Raw genomic sequence first — 19218 nt, forward strand, 5'->3', positions numbered from 1 at the left:
TTGGAGGATTTATATAAAATTGGTTAGTTTAAGGATTCAATTGTAGGTATTTTTTTTAGGTTCAGTGGTCTAATTGTATTATGGTGTGTTCAATAGTATATTTGATGACCAATCGTTATGTTGTGCATCCGTAAGCATGGTGAATACGGATGCAAAAACGACGTCATTTTGACGTCTAACTTTAAAAAAAAAAATCAGAATTACATAACTACACATCCATAATTTCATCACATCCATAATTTCATAACTATGCATCCAGAATTATATAACTACACATCCATAACTTCATAACTATAAATTCAGAATTGCATAACTACACATCCATAACTTCATAACTATACATCCAGAATTGCATAACTACACATCTATAATTTCATAACTATAAATCCAGAATTGCATAACTACACATCCATAACGTCATAACTATACGTCCAGAATTGCATAACTACACATTCAGAATTGCATAACTATACATCCAGAATTTCATAACTAAAAATTATAAATGAATGAACTAAAAAAATTAATGACATAATGTTGTTGCTGGGAATCGAAATTGATTTTTTTTAAAAGTAGGACGCGCGTTTTGCATCAAAATGACGTCGTTTTTGCATTCGTATGCACCATGCATGGTGCATACGGATGCACAGCATAATTTGCCATATTTGACCCTTATTCCTATTGTTTTTAAATCACAATTTTGTAAATTGTAAATTGTATTAACCTAAAAAACATCTAGAATTGTAAATTGTATAAAGATTTAAAGAATCAAAACACAATTTCACAAAGTCAGGACTCACAAAGTATCAACTTAGTTTCAAACTTCCAAATCAATTTTTTTTTGGAGTAGCTGATTTCAATTTTTTAAAACATATTTTGGGTTGTTTGAATTCTTTAGGGTTATTTCGTTCAAAATGATGTTCAACATTATTGTACATAACCTTTTTTGTCCTTCGTCAACAAATATGTTTAAATGACATTTTTATTAATAATCACTCACAATCTTCCTTTTTCCTTCTTGATAATAGAACAATACAAAGAACATGTTCAAAAAATCATATACACTGATAATACATTCATTTATAGCATAAATAATCTATAATTCATTCATATCATAATGGAGCAAAAACTAATATTATATTATCAATACATAAGTTTACTGTAAAATCCAGAAAGTACAATCAAAAAAATCACAAGTTTACTTCGTGACAAACCATAAGTCTAGTGCTTAAGTCTACTTCATTAAACCCCACAAGATTACTTCATTATTAAAAGTTAATCATTTAAAAAAGAAACAAAATTGATATTATACAAAAATATATAAAATATACTTAAAAATATTTCAAGACCACTACTTAACGTCACAATTCTGCGGGGAAAGATTAATAGCCGGTTTAGTTTGCGGAAATTAATTGAGAATAAAAGAAATTGAAATTTCATAGAAAAGAAATGGATAGGAAGATTGATTTCATTTTTTGGTTGATGGAAAATAAATTACTGAGAATATTGATTCATTGTTAAGTTTGGTTTTGAATTATAAAAAATAATGCGTATAAAACTAATATATCCTACACAAAAACTAACAATAATAAGGTAATAATGATTTATAAATTAAAATATTATAATTTATAAATTACAATACCATAAATTAAAATATTATAATTATTAGAGTTAATATCCAAAATGGTCTTTCGATTATTAGCTAATACTCGATTTTGTCTCAGAGTATAAAACGGTACCCAATGTGGTCCTCCGTTACAATTATCGTCTATTCACTGTTATTTTGAAGGGCATAAACGTCATTTTAGTTTGGAAACCTAGTTTGGAAAGTGCAAGTTCAACGTCACTATCAGTCGCTCCGAGCTCGCTCCCATCCTCATCGAGTTCCGAATCATACTCAGCGTTGATGAGTGCTGACATTAAAGGAATCCTTAGCGAACCCCCCGAGCCCCTTGAATGCCTCCTCGCTGAGTAGAGAAGAATTAGGAGTGGCCACAACCGAAGCAACAAACGGTTTCGAACTCGAGCACAACTTTGAACGAACAAGCGACGGTGAAGAAAAAGCTTTTAGGGAATTGAAATGAAGCTTCTTAAAGGATTGAGGGAAAGATAGGGAGAAATGTCAAATATAAAAAGAGTATATCGCGAAGCGAACCTGGAGAGCTGAGATGCCTTCCTTTTCGGGCGTTTTCACCTACGAAACAATGTTATCATCCAGCCAGAGAACAAAGATGGGAACACTAGCGCCCCATTTATCCCAGAGAGTGGTCATTCCACATTTGATGGCGATGGCGCCGGTGCGTTTGGATTGGGGAGTCATGACTCACGGCTTTGCCTCGATAATCCGAACGGATACCTCGGCCTCGACAGCATCGGTGCTCAATGCTCTCCACGGCTGCTACGGATGACTGATCAAGAGCAGCCGGAGACGAGAGAGGAGACTCCTCTCGAAGCCGCCGACATTACAGAGATAGTCGACCGTTTCTTTTCCGATTGTATAGGCAACAATATTATAGCTGGTGAAGTAGATTCATGGTACACTCAAATGCGAAGGTAGTAGTATTGCTAGGTCTCACCAGAGGGCTGGAAATAAGTCAGACGAACAGGAAGCCGCCGCCGCCTGTTCCATTGCCAGACTCCTCTACACGCCGAAAACTCGCCGATCGCGTAACAAAACCCAGAAATTCCGGTGACCTCCGATTAACAATCTGAGCAGCAGGGGATGCTCTCGACCCTTCCTATCACCAATAGCATCCTCCGATTGTTCATGCAGTGCACTACTACACAGAAGGCTTTTAACGTCGGCTATTTAGGGCCTTTAACGTCGGCTAAAAAGCGACGTTGTTCTGGGCGACGTTGTATAGTAAACATACACCGTTGGTTATATAAAAATCAACGTCGCATATTTTTTTTATTTAATTAATATAACTTTTAACATCGGTTATTACGAAATAACTGACGTTTTATGTATTTAAATTTTAAAAAAATTAACATAACTTTATCTATGTTGACTTTCAAAAATATGTTGAATTATATATATATATATATATATATATATATATATATATATATATATATATATATATATATATATATATATATATAAAGTAAAATCCTCAAAGCTAAGTTTTCCCCTCAAAACTTAGGGGCATTTCTGTAATATCATTCATTTAATAATAATAATAATAATAATAATATATAAAAGTAAAATCCTCAAAGCTAAGTTTTCCCCCTAAAACATAGGAACATTTCTGTAATATCATTCATTTAATAATAATAATAATAATAATAATAATAATAATAATAATAATAATAATAATAATAATAATAATAATAATAATAATAATAATAATAATAATAATAATAATAGTAATAATGTTATTACCTTAATTACAAATTATTATACTTTCCTTTTGAGTTACTATTTTCCACCTATAAATACAAATTATACTTTCATTTGCACTCTATATTGTTTTCCAGTTCATGATTTCATTTGATTTCTAAGTTTTATATGGTTGTTTCTGAATGAAGCCTGCAAAGCTAGGGGCTCAGATCTCATAGTTCATTTCAAGGTAATATTATGATTCTGATAGGTGTAAACTATGTTCACGTTTTCATCTTTATTTCGATTTGTTAGGGGTTTGTATATCAGGATATGTTGTTACACTGTGTCCAAATGTATGTTTAGTTACTGGTGTAAATGTATGTATATTTGGGGTATATGTTATTTGATTTTGACATTTTTTCTTTAAATACCCTGATATCAAAGTTTTGCATTCTGCATGTTGGATTGGTTATTTTCATCAATTTATTGTGATTTTTTGTGTTGTGGTTACTTGATTAAAAAAAGCAGGTCCTCTAGCATACTGTGAGTGAGTTTCAACAAAAATAAATTGAGGAGGAAGAGGCTTGATAACAGAACCTTAATGGCACTAGTACAAAAATAATCATTTGCGTCCAAAGTTAAGGCTAAAAGGCGTCCAAAGTTGCTTGGACGCGGATGTAGGAGACGCTAATTGTATATACAATTAGCGTCCAAAGTAACTTTGGACACGAAAAATGATAATCCTCTTCTAAAGTTGAAGAACTTTGGACGCGTATAGTATTTTTTATTAAAAAAATAAACACTATACGCGTCCAAAGTTCATAAACTTTGGACGCGTATAGTGTTTATATTTTAAAAAAAAATACTATACGCGTACAAAGTTCATGAACTTTGTATGCGTGTATATATATATATATATATATATATATATATATATATATATATATATATATATATATATATATATACATATATAAGATAAAAAACTGAAATCAGCACTAATATTGATGGTTTTCCATTGACAGTGTCAAACAAAAGTAACAATCTTACAGGTTATGATTTACAACTGCGGCAGGCATATATGCATTTATTCAAAACTCAAATTCTCAAGTTAGCAATTTGATATAATGACAATAGTAACCAAATATACAGTATGATATAATTAACCAAGTCATGAAAAGAATGAACTACAATTTGAGCATTAAAAGATTGGAATGGCAATATATTGAAGCCTACATAAAAGAATGAGCACTGAGCAAGATTTGTATTACCCTTAAAAAAGGACAAAAATTGTTGGTGCTCATTTGTCGAGTAGAAGATGCAAGGGAAAGAGACCTTTCATTTACCATTTTTCAGAAAACATTAGTCCATAAAATGTTGCTCCCCCCTCACCCCACCCCACCCCATATATAGTCTTTGTATGTATATGTGTATATATAGTGCAAGTTTTAATATTAGTATAAAAAAAACTATTAAATGTTAACAAGAGGCGAGTTAGATTAGGTGGTAAAGCACATATTTGGTAATAATAGTGAGGTTAAGGGTTCAATTCTCTACATTGACATAGTTGTACAATTCTTTTTACTCATTGCCCTCTGACTTCAACACAATCACATTTTTTATAGTTTTTTTAAACACACACACACACACACACACACACACACACACACACACACACACACACACACACATATATATATATATATATATATATATATATATATATATATATATATATATATATATATAACACTCTTTTATATTAATAATAAGATGTGTAATTTATAATGTGTTTTCTATTCAAATTATTTTATCAAATTAATTATGTTTCATATTTTGTTATGAATATTTTTATAAAGTTTCGATGTGTTTTATTTTTCGTCCATATCCAACAATATTTACAACTATATTTCTTAAGTAATTTATTTATTTATTTTTAAATTATCTCTTTTGTTTTAATGTTTCGCCTTTACTGGAAAAATTTTCTGAATCCGTCTGTACTGTTTCGCCCCCCCCCCCCCCCCCCCTCTCATCAACCGACTTTCTAGCTCCGTCCCTGCTGTTCCAAATGTTACAAAAAAAACTAAAGAAGAAACTTACATTAATGTTACACGACTGCTCTCACAATTCATCCTTCACTTTACCGGAAGAACTTTTGACGTCTTCTTTGACTTTGGTCTTCTCAGTCGAGGTAGTGGTTGATGGCTTCTGGAGCTTGAAGGGGATAGCAACATGTTTCTTAATAAACTTGTAAAACGCCACCACTGTCCTGGCGGAGACGACAGCAATCTGCATGATCAAAGAGGAACTCGGTTAATTGAGAGAGGATGAAACGAGCAACCAAGTTCATTTGTTGTGCCATCCATTTTAGCAATGACAAGAGACTCAAAGTTAGCAGCAAGGGTTAAGCTTTTCTTCCACAAAGTTAGCAGCAAATTCCAACAATAGCAGACTTTGTTAAGATACCCAATGAATCAAATGTCATCTCTTTTTCTTTAAAAGTTTCAAGACTTCGTAAATTTAAGAGGATCCAATTTTAGAATCTAATTGAAAAAATAAAAGATAAATGTACCGGCCTTGGAAGTGATCCCAGAAAATAGAGAAGAAGGTAGTAAATCGTAGACAGGAGTTAAAACAACGTCGCAAGAAGTAGCGGTTGGAAGTTAGTTGAAGAAAGGGTAAAACGTCGTCGTTTCACACGAACTGTTGACAGCGGTTGCCAGCCTTTTTAGACGACACCGTTTTGATAGATTCTAGCATCTTCCTTTCTGTTGCTTTGTTATTTTTGTTAGCAGATTTTAGGAGTGAACTCCTTAATTACACGGCTTGTAGACCATTATGTTTATGCATTTTTATCAATTGAATTAAGCTTTTCTCTCCTCTCTTCTATCTGTTCTTCACCCCTTTTCTCATCTCAATTCCACAAACCCTAGCCGTTACAACTGGTATCAGAGCCCACCGATCTTGGAGGATCGAGTGAGAAAGCTTGAAGCAGCTATGTTGGAGCTCAACAACAAGGTAGACAATCAGGCTCAAGTTTCGTAGGCCTCAGTAGCCACCCTAACCACTCAAGTTAACAATGTGTCAACACAGTTGGGCAGCTTGAGAGAGGAGATTATGCAGATCATCAGGCTCAATTGTCCTCTTCCGCCAGTACTGGACTCCACCCCTGGACAGTCCTCAGTCCAGGGTAGGGTCAGGAACCAGCAGGGGCCACTAGGTGATACTGGAAGGGCATTTGGGGATAGGCCTGATAAGGCTCCCATGCCAGAAACTCTCAATGGAGAGGAAGTTGTTGAAGATTTGCCTGTCTCTCTGGAGCAGGAAGATGAAGGGGAAATGGAGTGGGATCCCAGAAGGGATGGTCTGAATGCAGCAAGACAAGTGCCAGCTGATCATCACCAGGAATTCTTCATAAGGTATAAAGCTGAATTCCCAGTTTTTGATTATGCACACCCTAGGCAGTGGGTCTTGAGGTGTGAGAAGTTTTTTGTGTTATCTCATGTTCCTAGGCATGAAATTCAGAATTTATTGTATGTTAACCTTACTGGGAAAGTGGGACTATGGTTTGAAGGGTATATACATGGCCTGAGGGGGGCATTTCATTGGGCTCTGTTTGCTGATGCTTTATGTAAGAGATTTGGGAGTAGTGGAGCCTCTCTGATGGAGGAATTTGCTTCTTTCAAACAATGGGGGGAGTAGAGGATTTCAGTGATGGTTATGAGGAATTTAAGAGCCTTCTGGTCCAAGCACACCCCTACCTCACTGAAACTTATTTCATGGAAAATTATATAGCCTGGCTCAAACAGAATTTAAGGTGCTTTGTGAGGACTGCTAGGCCAACAAGTTTGGGGGATGCTATGTGGTTTGCCAAAGAGTATGAAAAAGGGCTTAAATCTATTGACAACCCAAAACCAACCAACTGGAATACCAAACTTTCACAAAACAACACTAAGAACACTAGCCACAATCCAAATAACCCTACCCCATCAGTCCAAACCTCAAAAACACACCCCACATCCCAAACTGCCTCCTCCAGAACCCCAGACATAAGCCAATTTAAACACCAGTTGAGGGAACAGAAAAGATGCTTCAGGTGTTTTGAGCCATGGCAACCTGGGCATAGGTGTAATGGACCTACCTTTATATTATAGAAGAACATGATGATCTTGAGAGCACTGAGTTAGGTGACCAGAATGAGGAAGGGCGGGAGACTGATGCAACTGAAATATCTTTATGTGCTGTAGTTGGGGGAGAGGGACTCAATACCATTAAGTTGTTGGGTACTATACAGAAGCAACAAGTGGTTATACTGGTGGATAGTGGCAGTACCCACAGTTTCTTAGACCCCAAACTGCTTGGCCAATTAAGAAGGGAACCTACAAAGGCCAAACCACTAGTGGTGACAGTGGCTAATGGAGAAAAGGTAAGCTGTGACTCAGTGTGTGAAGGGCTCAGGTGGCAGATTCAAGATGAAAAATTCATGAAGGATTTCAGACTCCTGAAACTATGGGGTGTGATATGGTTCTGGGAATGGATTGGGTGGACCTCTATGCCCCAATCCAATTACATACCAGGTCCCTTGGAATTTCCTTCCACAAAGATGGCAGAAAAGTATTCCTCAAAGGCTTGACTGGGAAAATCTGGTTGAAGGCTGCCACTGGAAAACAGGTGAAACAATGGCATAAAGAGGGAGTGCAAGGGTTCTTGGTTCAATGCAGTACCACCCCATCTGAGGAAAGGAATTTGGAACCACACCTCTACCAACTTACCACCCAAACTACCCACCTTGAGCTAGACTTCCTCCTCCAAGAATTCCAAGATGTCTTCCAAAACCCTACAACCCTACTACCCAAAAGAAACCTAGATTATACCATTCCCTTGATCCCAGGGGCAAAACCCATCAACATAGGCCCCTACAGATACTCATATGACCAGAAAAACATTATTGAAAAATTGGTAGCATAAATGTTGGCTGAAGGGATTATCACTCCTAGTTCATCCAGTTTTGACTCCCCAGTGTTGCTAGTTCCCAAGAAGGATAACACTTGGAGATTTTGCATTGATTACAGAGCTCTTAATAGCATCACTGTCAAGAATAAGTTTCCTATCCCCCTGGTGGAAGATTTATTCTCAGAGCTAGCTGGGGCAATGTGCTTCTCTAAGTTGGATCTGAGATCTGGTTATCACTAAGTAAGGATGGGAAAAGGAGAAGAGTTCAAAACTGCTTTCAGAACTCACCAAGGGCTATATGAGTTTAAGGTAATGCATTTTTGGCCTCACCAATGCCCCTGCCACCTTCCAAGCCCTCATGAACCAAGTTTTCCAGCCCTTGCTAAGGAAGTTTGTGTTGGTATTCTTTGATGATATACTGGTTTACAACCCTAGTTGGGAATCCCATTGGCAGTATCTCAGGGCGGTACTTGAACTTATGAGACAGCACCACCTTCTAGCAAAATTGAGTAAATGTTCCTTTGCACAGCCACAGGTGGAGTACTTGGGACACATCATCTCTCAAGAAGGGCTGCATACTGACCCTGCTAAACTTGAGGCAGTGGCTGCTTGGCCCAAACCATTGACTGTCAAAGCCTTGAGGGGATTTTTGGGATTGGCTGGGTACTATAGAAGGTTTATAAAGGCCTGTGGGGTGATTAGTAAACCTTTGACAGATATGCTGAAGAAGGAAGCCTTCCACTGGTCCAAGGAAGCTGAGGCAGCCTTTGAAAAGTTGAAGTATGCACTCTGTCACCCACCTGTGTTAGCTCTTCCCAACTTTCACAAAGTGTTCACAGTGGAAGCTGATGCAAGTCACAAAGGTATGGGAGCTGTCCTACTGCAAGAGGGAAGGCCTATTGCCTTCTTTAGTAAGGCTTTTGGTGGAAAACATCTGGGACTGTCTATCTATGAAAAAGAATACTTATCTATTATTAATGCTGTTGAGAAGTGGAAGCCTTATCTCTTGGGAAGGCATTTTCTGATCAAAACTGACCACCACAGCCTCAAGTTCTTACTTGAGCAGAAAATTACTACAGCATTGCAGCAAAAGGGCTTAACTGAGCTGTTAGGTTTGGACTATGAAATTTAGTACAAAAAGGGAGTTGACAATGGGGCTGCTGATGCCCTATCTAGGAGGATGGCTGGAACAGAAGCTGAAACCAACTCTATCACTATTGTCCAGCCCCAATGGATTGGGGAGGTTATCAAAAGCTATGACCAGGATGAGTGGGCAACTGAAACATTGACAACAGCTCTGGTAGATCCCACTGCTAATTTAGACATTACTGTGACAAGAGGTCTTTTGAAGTATAAGGACAGACTCTACATTGGGAAGTCTGGGGACTTAAGAGAAAAGCTCATGTTACAGCTTCATGAGTCCTCCCTGGGAGGCCATTCAGGCTTGAATGGTACTTACCAAAGGGTTAAATCCCTCTTTTACTGGAAGGGATTGAAGGCAGATATAGTGGAATTGGTTAAGAAGTGTGACATTTGCCGAAGGTGTAAGAACGAGAATGTAGCCTACCCAGGACTATTGCAACCCTTGAAAATACCAGAAGAGGCATGGCAAAGCATATCTATGGACTTCATAGAAGGTCTTCCAAAGGCACAAGGGAAAGAAGTCATAATGGTGATAGTGGATAGATTGACCAAATATGGTCATTTTATTGCCCTTCATCACCCCTATAGTGCTGAAACAGTGACTGAGGCATTCCTGGAAAATGTATACAAACTCCATGGCTTACCAAGGGAAATTATTTCTGACAGAGACAAAGTCTTCACCAGCAGATTCTGGCAGTCCTTGTTTAAAAACATGCAGGTTAAACTCAATTTATCTACTGCTTACCACCCTCAGACTGATGGCCAAACTGAGAGGGTGAACAAGTGCTTGGAGGGTTACCTGAGATGCATGGTTTTTCAAAAACCTAAAGGGTGGGTTAAATGGTTACATTTGACAGAATGGTGGTACAACACCAACTACCACTCTTCAATCAAGTATTCCCCACTCCAGGCTCTGTATGGGTACTCTCCCCCTATGATGGCTCTAGGAGCAAACAACAGTGGTAGTGAGCACAGTTGGGTCACTGAAAGGAATGTTGTCCTAGCAGCATTAAAAGAGAACTTACAGCAAGCACAGAACAGGATGAAGCTGCAAGCTAACAAAGGAATAAGTGAAAGGACTTTAGATATTGGGGATTGGGTGTACCTAAAAGTCCAGCCCTATAGGCAGACTTCCCTGGCAATTCGAAGCAATTTGAAGCTAACCTCTAAATATTTTGGACCCTACCAAGTGAGTGAGAAGGTGGGGCCTGTGGCATATAAACTTCTGCTACCTCCAGAGGCTCTTCTCCATCCAGTCTTCCATGTGTCTCAACTCAAGAAGAGGATAGGAGATGGGGTGGTGGCTCAGCAGGATCCACCAGCTACTGGGCCTGAAGGGTAAATCCTAGCTGAACAATTGGCAGTACTGGGAAAGAGGTTGATAAAGAGAGGGAACCAACCTGTGTCTCAAATACTAGTCCAATGGACTAACCTGCCTGAAGAAGAAGCTAGCTGGGAGGACTATCATCATATCCGGAGTCAATATCTAACCTTTGATCCTTGGGGACAAGGATCATTTACAGGAGGGGGTACTGTAACGGCCTTGGAAGTGATCCCAGAAAATAGAGAAGAAGGTAGTAAATCGCAGGCAGGAGTTAAAACGACGTCGCAAGAAGTAGCGGTTGGAAGTTAGTTGAAGAAAGGGTAAAACGTCGTCGTTTCGCACGAACCGTTGACAGCGGTTGCCAGCCTTTTCAGACGACACCGTTTTGATAGATTCTAGCATCTTCCTTTCTGTTGCTTTGTTATTTCCGTTAGCAGATTTCAGGAGTGAACTCCTTAATTACACGGCTTGTAGACCATTATGTGTATGCATTTTTATCAATTGAATTAGGTTTTTCTCTCTTCTCTCTTCTATCTGTTCTTCACCCCTTTTCTCATCTCAATTCCATAAACCCTAGCCGTTACAATAAACTAACCATAATGGGTCACTTTCTCTGCTTCCTTTTTAAGTAAGACCAAAGAGGGGCGTTTTACACTAGGTTCAATTTGGAAAAGTTTCGCGATATTAGGATCATCTGCATCGCGATCAAAGAGGACTGCGTACGAGTGGCGGCAGCGACGGGGCTGGAGAACAGTGGCAATGGAGGAAGAAGATGACCACGACTTTGGAGACCGGTGGCGGCAGCGGTGAGGATTCAGACGAGTGGCGGCGGCGGCAACGGGGCTGGAGAACGGAAACGCGACGAGGAGACGACCAGCAAGGGTTTTGGGGTTCTGGAGAAGTCGCGACGAATAAGAAGAAGAAGAACGGTTTTTAATTTTAACCCTAATACTAGGCGTCCAAAGTTCTATAATTTTGGACGCCTATAAACAACACACACACACACACACACACATATATATGATGGAGGAATGGAAGAGATAAGAGGGACATGAAATATAAAATATATTACCTCGGAGCTTGCAAGAGACAGGGCGGCAACCGCCGACGAGTTGATCATAAAGAAATTTCATTTGTTGCCGCCGGTGTTTCTCTGTCCAGCCACGGCCACTTAATTGGCTATTTTTTAAACAGAGAAAGATGGAGCTTGATCTCTTTCTTCATTGAAAATGCCGGGGAAGTGAATGTCCAAACCCAAAGCTGTAGAGAATGACCAAGGTGCTAGAAGAGAAAAAAAAAAAAATCAATGTCAGCATATTATTACCTGCAACTTGTAGTTAACCTTTAAAAAGTCCTAGGTGAAAAAAAAAAATAGTTTGTGGATCTAAATGTACGTTATGAAAGTTCAGGGTGCGGCATGAACATTCCGATATAGTTCAGGGTGCCGGATGACACTTTAGCCTTTTTAAATTAAATCAACCAATATTTTCACATCCCTACAAGTTGTAATATAAATATATCTTATTTTTGAAGAAAATTTCATCAATACTTTTTTTGAGATTCTTTATAATATAAATATATAAATATAATTCCTTGCAAATATATATATATATATATATATATATATATATATATATATATATATATATATATATATATATAATTGGAATTATGGAGAATTTGTTTTTCCCATTAGAAGCCATTAACGTAAAAAGAAAAAAATATTGCATTAAATTGATAACCAGTGTAATCATTAACATAACAGGAAAAAAACTCATTAAATTAATAACCATTCTTTAATTTTTGTAATAGCTGTTAAAAAATTGAGTAATTTTCGAAAATATAACGGGATAAATTTTGAAAATAATTGAAAGAGGTACAATAAAGAAAACACAAAGTATAATTTATCAATGCAATTTATATTACCAACACATTTTTTATTCATATATATATATATATATATATAAAAGTAAAATCTTACTTTACAAATTTCCCCCCCAAAATTTAGGGGCATTTGTGTAATATCCTAATTTTCTAATTTAATTAAATACAGAAATATAGAAATTATATATTATGTGTAGTAAATTTACCTGTATACATACATTATATAAAGTAAATTAAATTTACGTGTATACATACATTATATAAATTAAATTAAATTCACGTGTATACATACATTATATAAAGTAAATTCTGTGTAGTAAATTAGGTAGTAAATTAGAAATATAGAAATTATATATTATGTGTAGTAAATTTACGTGTATACATACATTATATAAAGTAAATTATGTGTAATAAATTAGGTTAATATATTCTTCAAATATAAATTAGGTATTAGTGTAATAATTATTAATTATTGTCTTAAACCCAAAGCTGTCAGCTTCTAACGTATTTCTGCCTTCGTACTCTCCTCTTTACACCGATTCTCAATGGTGGCCGAACGGCCGAACTTCACACTGAGATTGTTGGTAAGCAACTTCACGTAGGACTGCGGTGGAATACCATCAGGTTTAGAGTGCATCATGTCGTTTGTTTGCCAGAAACAAGAGGTTCTGAAATCATAAACTCTATAGAGTGTATTATCCATGATGTAGAAGTATTGTTTTTTACTATAATCTTAATCTTTAAATTTTATATTATTTTAGTTGATGCATATGTTTTTTTTTTCTTCAGGGAACTTTTATACATATGCATATTCCTCGATTGTGTGTTCAAAAGTGGCTCAAGAAATTTAAAGAAGGCAAAGCTTATCGAATCAATAGATTTGAGGTAGTTTATAATGAGTACAGGAACAAAACTTCTCATCTCAGGTATATCCTGATGTTTGATTATAGAACTTCTGTTGGATGTTTGAATAATGCAAATTTTCCAACACATGTTTATGACAGAGAAGATTATGACTTCGCTCAAGAGGTGGTCTATTACTTACTTACATTGTTTAGTTTTTTTTTTTTTTTTATATAACTAAACTTCTTTAAACTTTTCTAACTTTCACGATTCTCTGGATGGACAGGTGTCTGAACCTCCGGTTGGAAATTTGGATAATCAGGACGATGTTTAAAGATGAATAACGACGATTATGTCAACAGTTTACCTTTGTTATGTTATTTGTTATTATTTTTACTTCTACAATTTATTTTCTATGAAATTTCTATTGTATTACTCTTCATATTTTTTTGGCGAACTACACAGTTTGTTTAATGTAGCAATTTATGATACCAAATTTCAAATCACTTTGATACAATTTTTTTAATGACACCTTTGAAAACGTCAAGGCCAATGAATGATTAATATGTAACATTTTTTTAATTACATCTAACAAAGTTAATAGTTATTTTCGAATTTGAAATAAAAATTAAATCTTTACAAATTTGTTTAAATTTACATTTCATTGTATCAGTCATTTCACCCAAATAAAGGAAAAATGCAATAAATACATACCACACGCAGGAACTTGAAAAGGACCAATCCATTGAATAAGGTGGTGGCAAATTATTGTGTTATACACAAATTTCAAATCCATACAAAGTTCACAAATTTATGAACACACGTCTATAATATTATGAATAATCCCTTAAGGTTGGGGTTCAGCCTTTTGGAATAATGAATAAAAAAGCATTTTACATATTACCGAATATATACACGCCGTTACTAATTTGTAATTTACCGGGTAATTAATGAACATTTTTCCAGTGTCATATGCAATATCACAGTATACATTGATTGAATATTTGTACACATTGTTACTAATTTTCCATACAAAGTTCACAAAATTTTAGAAAAATGGGAAGCAACAATATCATCCCTAATGAGATTCGTGTAATGATTTCAATATTACAGTTTTCAATATTACCTTGTCATGATTTTGATTAAGGTAATTAATTAATTAATTACTTTATAATATATATTATTAAATATGGTAATTACCAAATTCATACAGTAACTTACAAGCATTATCTCGTAGTCAAAAAAATTTGTATAAATGCAATATCTCTTGGTTAGAATATTACCATGTAATAATTTTAATTAAGGTAATTAATTAATTAATTACTTTATAATATATATATTATTAAATATGGTAAGTACTAAATATTCGAAATTTATAAGATTTTTCTTAATGTGAATCTATATATTTTAAATAATTTCAATTTAATAATATTATACCTTAATTATAAAAATAATACCTTTTATATATATATATATATATATATATATATATATATATATATATATATATATATATATATATATATATATAATTCTCCTATTTTATTTTTTTCGCTCAAACTTTTGTAGACAATTAATTAAATATTCTATTGGTAATACCATGTAGAACATATATTAATTAGGTAATAACATAATAGCATAATGGGTAATAATATGTATGATATTTATTAATTGGTAATAAGCATATTCAGCCAACTGCACGAATAAGCATATAGCTATTATATTTAAAAATTTAAATTTTTGTCTTTTTTTTGTTTTTGAGAAATTATGTCTTTTGTTTAAATTGAAAGTGTAATGGTTTTACATTACTTTGAATATTCATTTGTTTTATTCATTTATCCACACCATGTTCATAGGTGAAATTATAGTATTTAAAAGAATAATTGAAAAATAATTATTAACTGAGAATAAAAAGGGCACAGAATTTAGGTCAATTAAAATAAGAAATAACTATTAATAATTGACTGAAAATTAAGAATGCTTCGAAATTGACTCAAATGCAAAAATTAAAATGAATATTAATACTTGATTAAAAAATAAAAATGAAATGAATATTAATGTTTGAATATTAATAAATTACTGAAAATATAAAAAATTTCATTGAAATTAGACCAATTGGAAAATGAAATGAATATTAATACTTGAATATTAATAAGTTACTAAAAATATAAAAATTACTTGTATAAAATTTATTAATAAATATGTAAAATGAAGTTTGCATTTTAACGTTTAGCTGAGATAGAGAGAAATATTAATCTCGATTATATATTTTATAAAATGTAAAATTAGTGGAAATAAAAAAAAAAACTGTTATTTTAATTACTAATTAATTAATCTATATATAATTAAAAGAAAAATTCTCCTAGCAAAATCCCCCCCCCCCCCCCCCCCAAACTTAGGCCTCCATAGAACGTAAATATTTCAATAATAATATCTACAACATCAGTTAAAAATGGAATGAAAATTATGTAAAAATATCACTGCATTTGGTTTCTAATTGACTCATTGACTGAAAAAGAAAAAATAATTGGCTGAAAATGAATATGATATTACTAATTGACTGAAAATATAAAAGGATTGATTACAAATAAAAAATGATTCGTAATTGACTAAAGTGAAAAAAAAAATGGTCAGACCATTGCATTTTAATTAAAAATTAGACGGAAATATTTCAATAATAATATTCTACATTTGTTAGAGTCTTAATATTATTATGTGGTTGTGCTGAGTCTTGCTTGTACATAGCCTAGAGTTTAGGAAGCTCTTTAGAGTTCTCTTGTATTAGGACTCTCAGTATTACAATTTCAATCTATCAATCCTTTCATCGTAACTTCATCTGGTATCAGCCTAATCATTACCGATCCTAAGCCATGTCGACACATTCATCAGAACGTACGAACACTGCTGCCACTCTTCCCTCCCCGATCACCACAAACAATTTAACATCCGCTCACCACTTCATCTCCCTAAAACTCACAAACAGGAATTTTTTATTTTGGCGCACGTAGATCATACCGTTCCTACGTGGGCAAGGGCTCATCGGTTACGTTGAGGGTGACATACCGTGTCCACCAGCCACCATCGCAGCGGCCTCCTCCGGCGATGGCTCCGGCAGCTCGTCTCCATCACCACTCCCAAATCCGGCGTACGCACAATGGATACAACAAGATCAATCGATCCTAAGTCTCCTCGTCTCCTCCCTCTCCGATGAATGCATGCATTTGGCGGTTGGCCGTGAGACCTCCAGGTCCGTGTGGCTCTCCATCACTGCCGCTCTTGGATCGTCAACGCGTACCCGGTGTCTAAACCTTCTCGGTCAATTCCAATCTCTACGGCAAGGAGATAATTCGGCGGCCGAGTATTTGGGACGTGCGCAGCTTCTGGTCGAGCAACTCTCGCAAGCAGGTAGGCCTATGTCTCTCGACGAACAAAACTTATATGTGTTCAGGGGACTGAGGCCGGAATTCAGAGCGGTGGCCGCGTCTCTCACGGTTACGGGATCACCGGTAACCATCCCTCAACTCGCGGACTTCCTCCAGGCGCAGGAGTTCATTTATGCAGACGAATTCCTCCCGGTTGATCAGAACCGCAACTCCTCTCCAGTCGCCATGTACGCCGGGCAGGGGCAGAACCGCCGGCAGAATAACAATGGCGGTGGCCGTGGGCAGAATCGCGGCCGCGGGCAGAACCGAGGACGCGGCGGACGTGGGCAGAATCGCGGCGGTGGTGGTGGTTCGCTGTCAGATATGCAGGTGTCATGGGCATACCGCCGTGTATTGCTCCAAGAGATACAACACCCAGCCGCCGGCACCACCGCAGGCACACGTCGCGACCACTGGAGACGACGGGGCAGGTTTTGTGTCGGAGACGTGGTTCCCGGACACCGGCGCAACTGCACACGCCACACCGGATTCCGGGATGATCGGCCAGGCCGAGGAGTACATTGGAGGCGATGTCCTTCGCGTTGGAAACGGTTCAGGTTTGGGAATTTCCTCTGTTGGACATGCATCTATTCCGTCGGTTTCTAAAAATTTAAAACTGTCAAATATTCTGCATGTCCCGAAATTGTCTGTTCTTCTTCTTTCTGTTCATCGTTTCACAAGTGATAATGCCGTGTTCTTTGAATTTCACAATTTTTATTTTGTTGTTAAGGATTCAATTACCAAGGAGGTACTTCTTAAGGGTCCTAGCACGGGTGACCTGTACAAACTGTCAATTTCGCGATCTCACGTTGCTTTCCTGAGTTCCCGGGCGTCTCCCAATGTTTGGCATCGGCGGTTGGGTCATCCACACTCAAAAGTTCTCCAGAAAATACTACCACAATGTCCAGTCACCACAAGTCGTTCCAGTTCGTCTGAATTATGTTCTGCTTGCTAACTCGGCAAATCTTCCCGATTCCCATTAGATAGGGTTTCCTTTATTTCAAATAATGTACTGGACCTTGTATACACGGACATTTGGGGGCCGTCACCTGTTATTTCGGTGAACGGCTTCAAGTATTTCGTTTTATTCGTGGATGATTATTCACGATTCTGCTGGTTTTACCCACTTCGGCTAAAATCAGATATTTATAGTGTGTTTCATTCTTTTCGTGTCATGGTAGAATGTCAGTTTTCACGTTCTATCAAGGCAATACAGTCAGATTTAGGCGGTGAATACCGCCGACTACACAGTGTCTTTGAGTCGTTGGGTATAGTACATCGCCAATCATGTGCCTATACCCACGAGCAAAATGGGCGCGTAGAACGTCGCAATCGCACATTGTCGAGACGGGTCTCGCTTTATTAGCCGAAGGGTCTGTTCCTACTAAACACTGGGACTCAGCCTTTGAAACAGCCACTTATCTAATAAATCGGCTACCGTGCTCCGCTCTCAAGTTTGAAAGCCCTCACTACCGATTATACAAAACCACACCTTCATACACTTTCCTAAGAGTCTATGGGTGTCGTTGCTTTCCCTATCTACGCCCATATAATAAACACAAAATTGAGTTTCGGTCAACCCCATGTGTTTTCCTAGGGTATCCCCTGTCCTTTAGAGGTTACAGATGCATGGACCTCAGCACAGGAAAAACCTTTATCTGTAGGCATGTCCGTTTTGATGAAAATGTATTTCCTTTTGCCACAAGTACAGGTGCTCCAGAAGTCGTGCACCAAGTCGATACACCATGGGCATCTGGCCCTATTGTGTCACAGGCTGGACCTCCCACACCACCGGCTGCACCTTTGGATGTTGTTCATCCTCCCTTAGCCATTGAAGCACCACCAGCTGCACCCAAGCGCGGCCGTGGTCGCCTAAGGAAGAACCCCCCACAACCACAACAACCACAACAAGAGCGTGGCCATGTCATGAGGCTACGGCGTATGACAAGGGGTGCAGATGAGCAATTTCAAGCTCTCACGGCGTCTGTGGATCCAACTTGCTATTCACAGGCCGTGGGGCACTCACAATGGCGAGAGGCAATAGACCAAGAGTTCAACGCCCTGATTCACAATGAGACCTGGCAACTCGTCCCGGCTCGACCGGACATGAATGTAATTGGGTGTAAGTGGGTGTATCGCACCAAACGCAAGGCAGACGGCACCATAGAGCGCTACAAGGCGCGTTTGGTAGCCAAAGGTTTCAATCAAGTCGCCGGAGAGGAATTTTTTGATACATACAGTCCTGTGGTCAAACCGACTACAGTACGCTTGCTTCTTTCCTTCGCCGTCTCACGCAATTGGACCCTGCGTCAACTCGACGTCCATAG

The sequence above is a fragment of the Ipomoea nil genome, unplaced genomic scaffold (genome assembly GCF_001879475.1).
Source record: "Ipomoea nil cultivar Tokyo-kokei standard unplaced genomic scaffold, Asagao_1.1 scaffold0117, whole genome shotgun sequence".
Classification (NCBI taxonomy): domain Eukaryota; kingdom Viridiplantae; phylum Streptophyta; class Magnoliopsida; order Solanales; family Convolvulaceae; genus Ipomoea; species Ipomoea nil.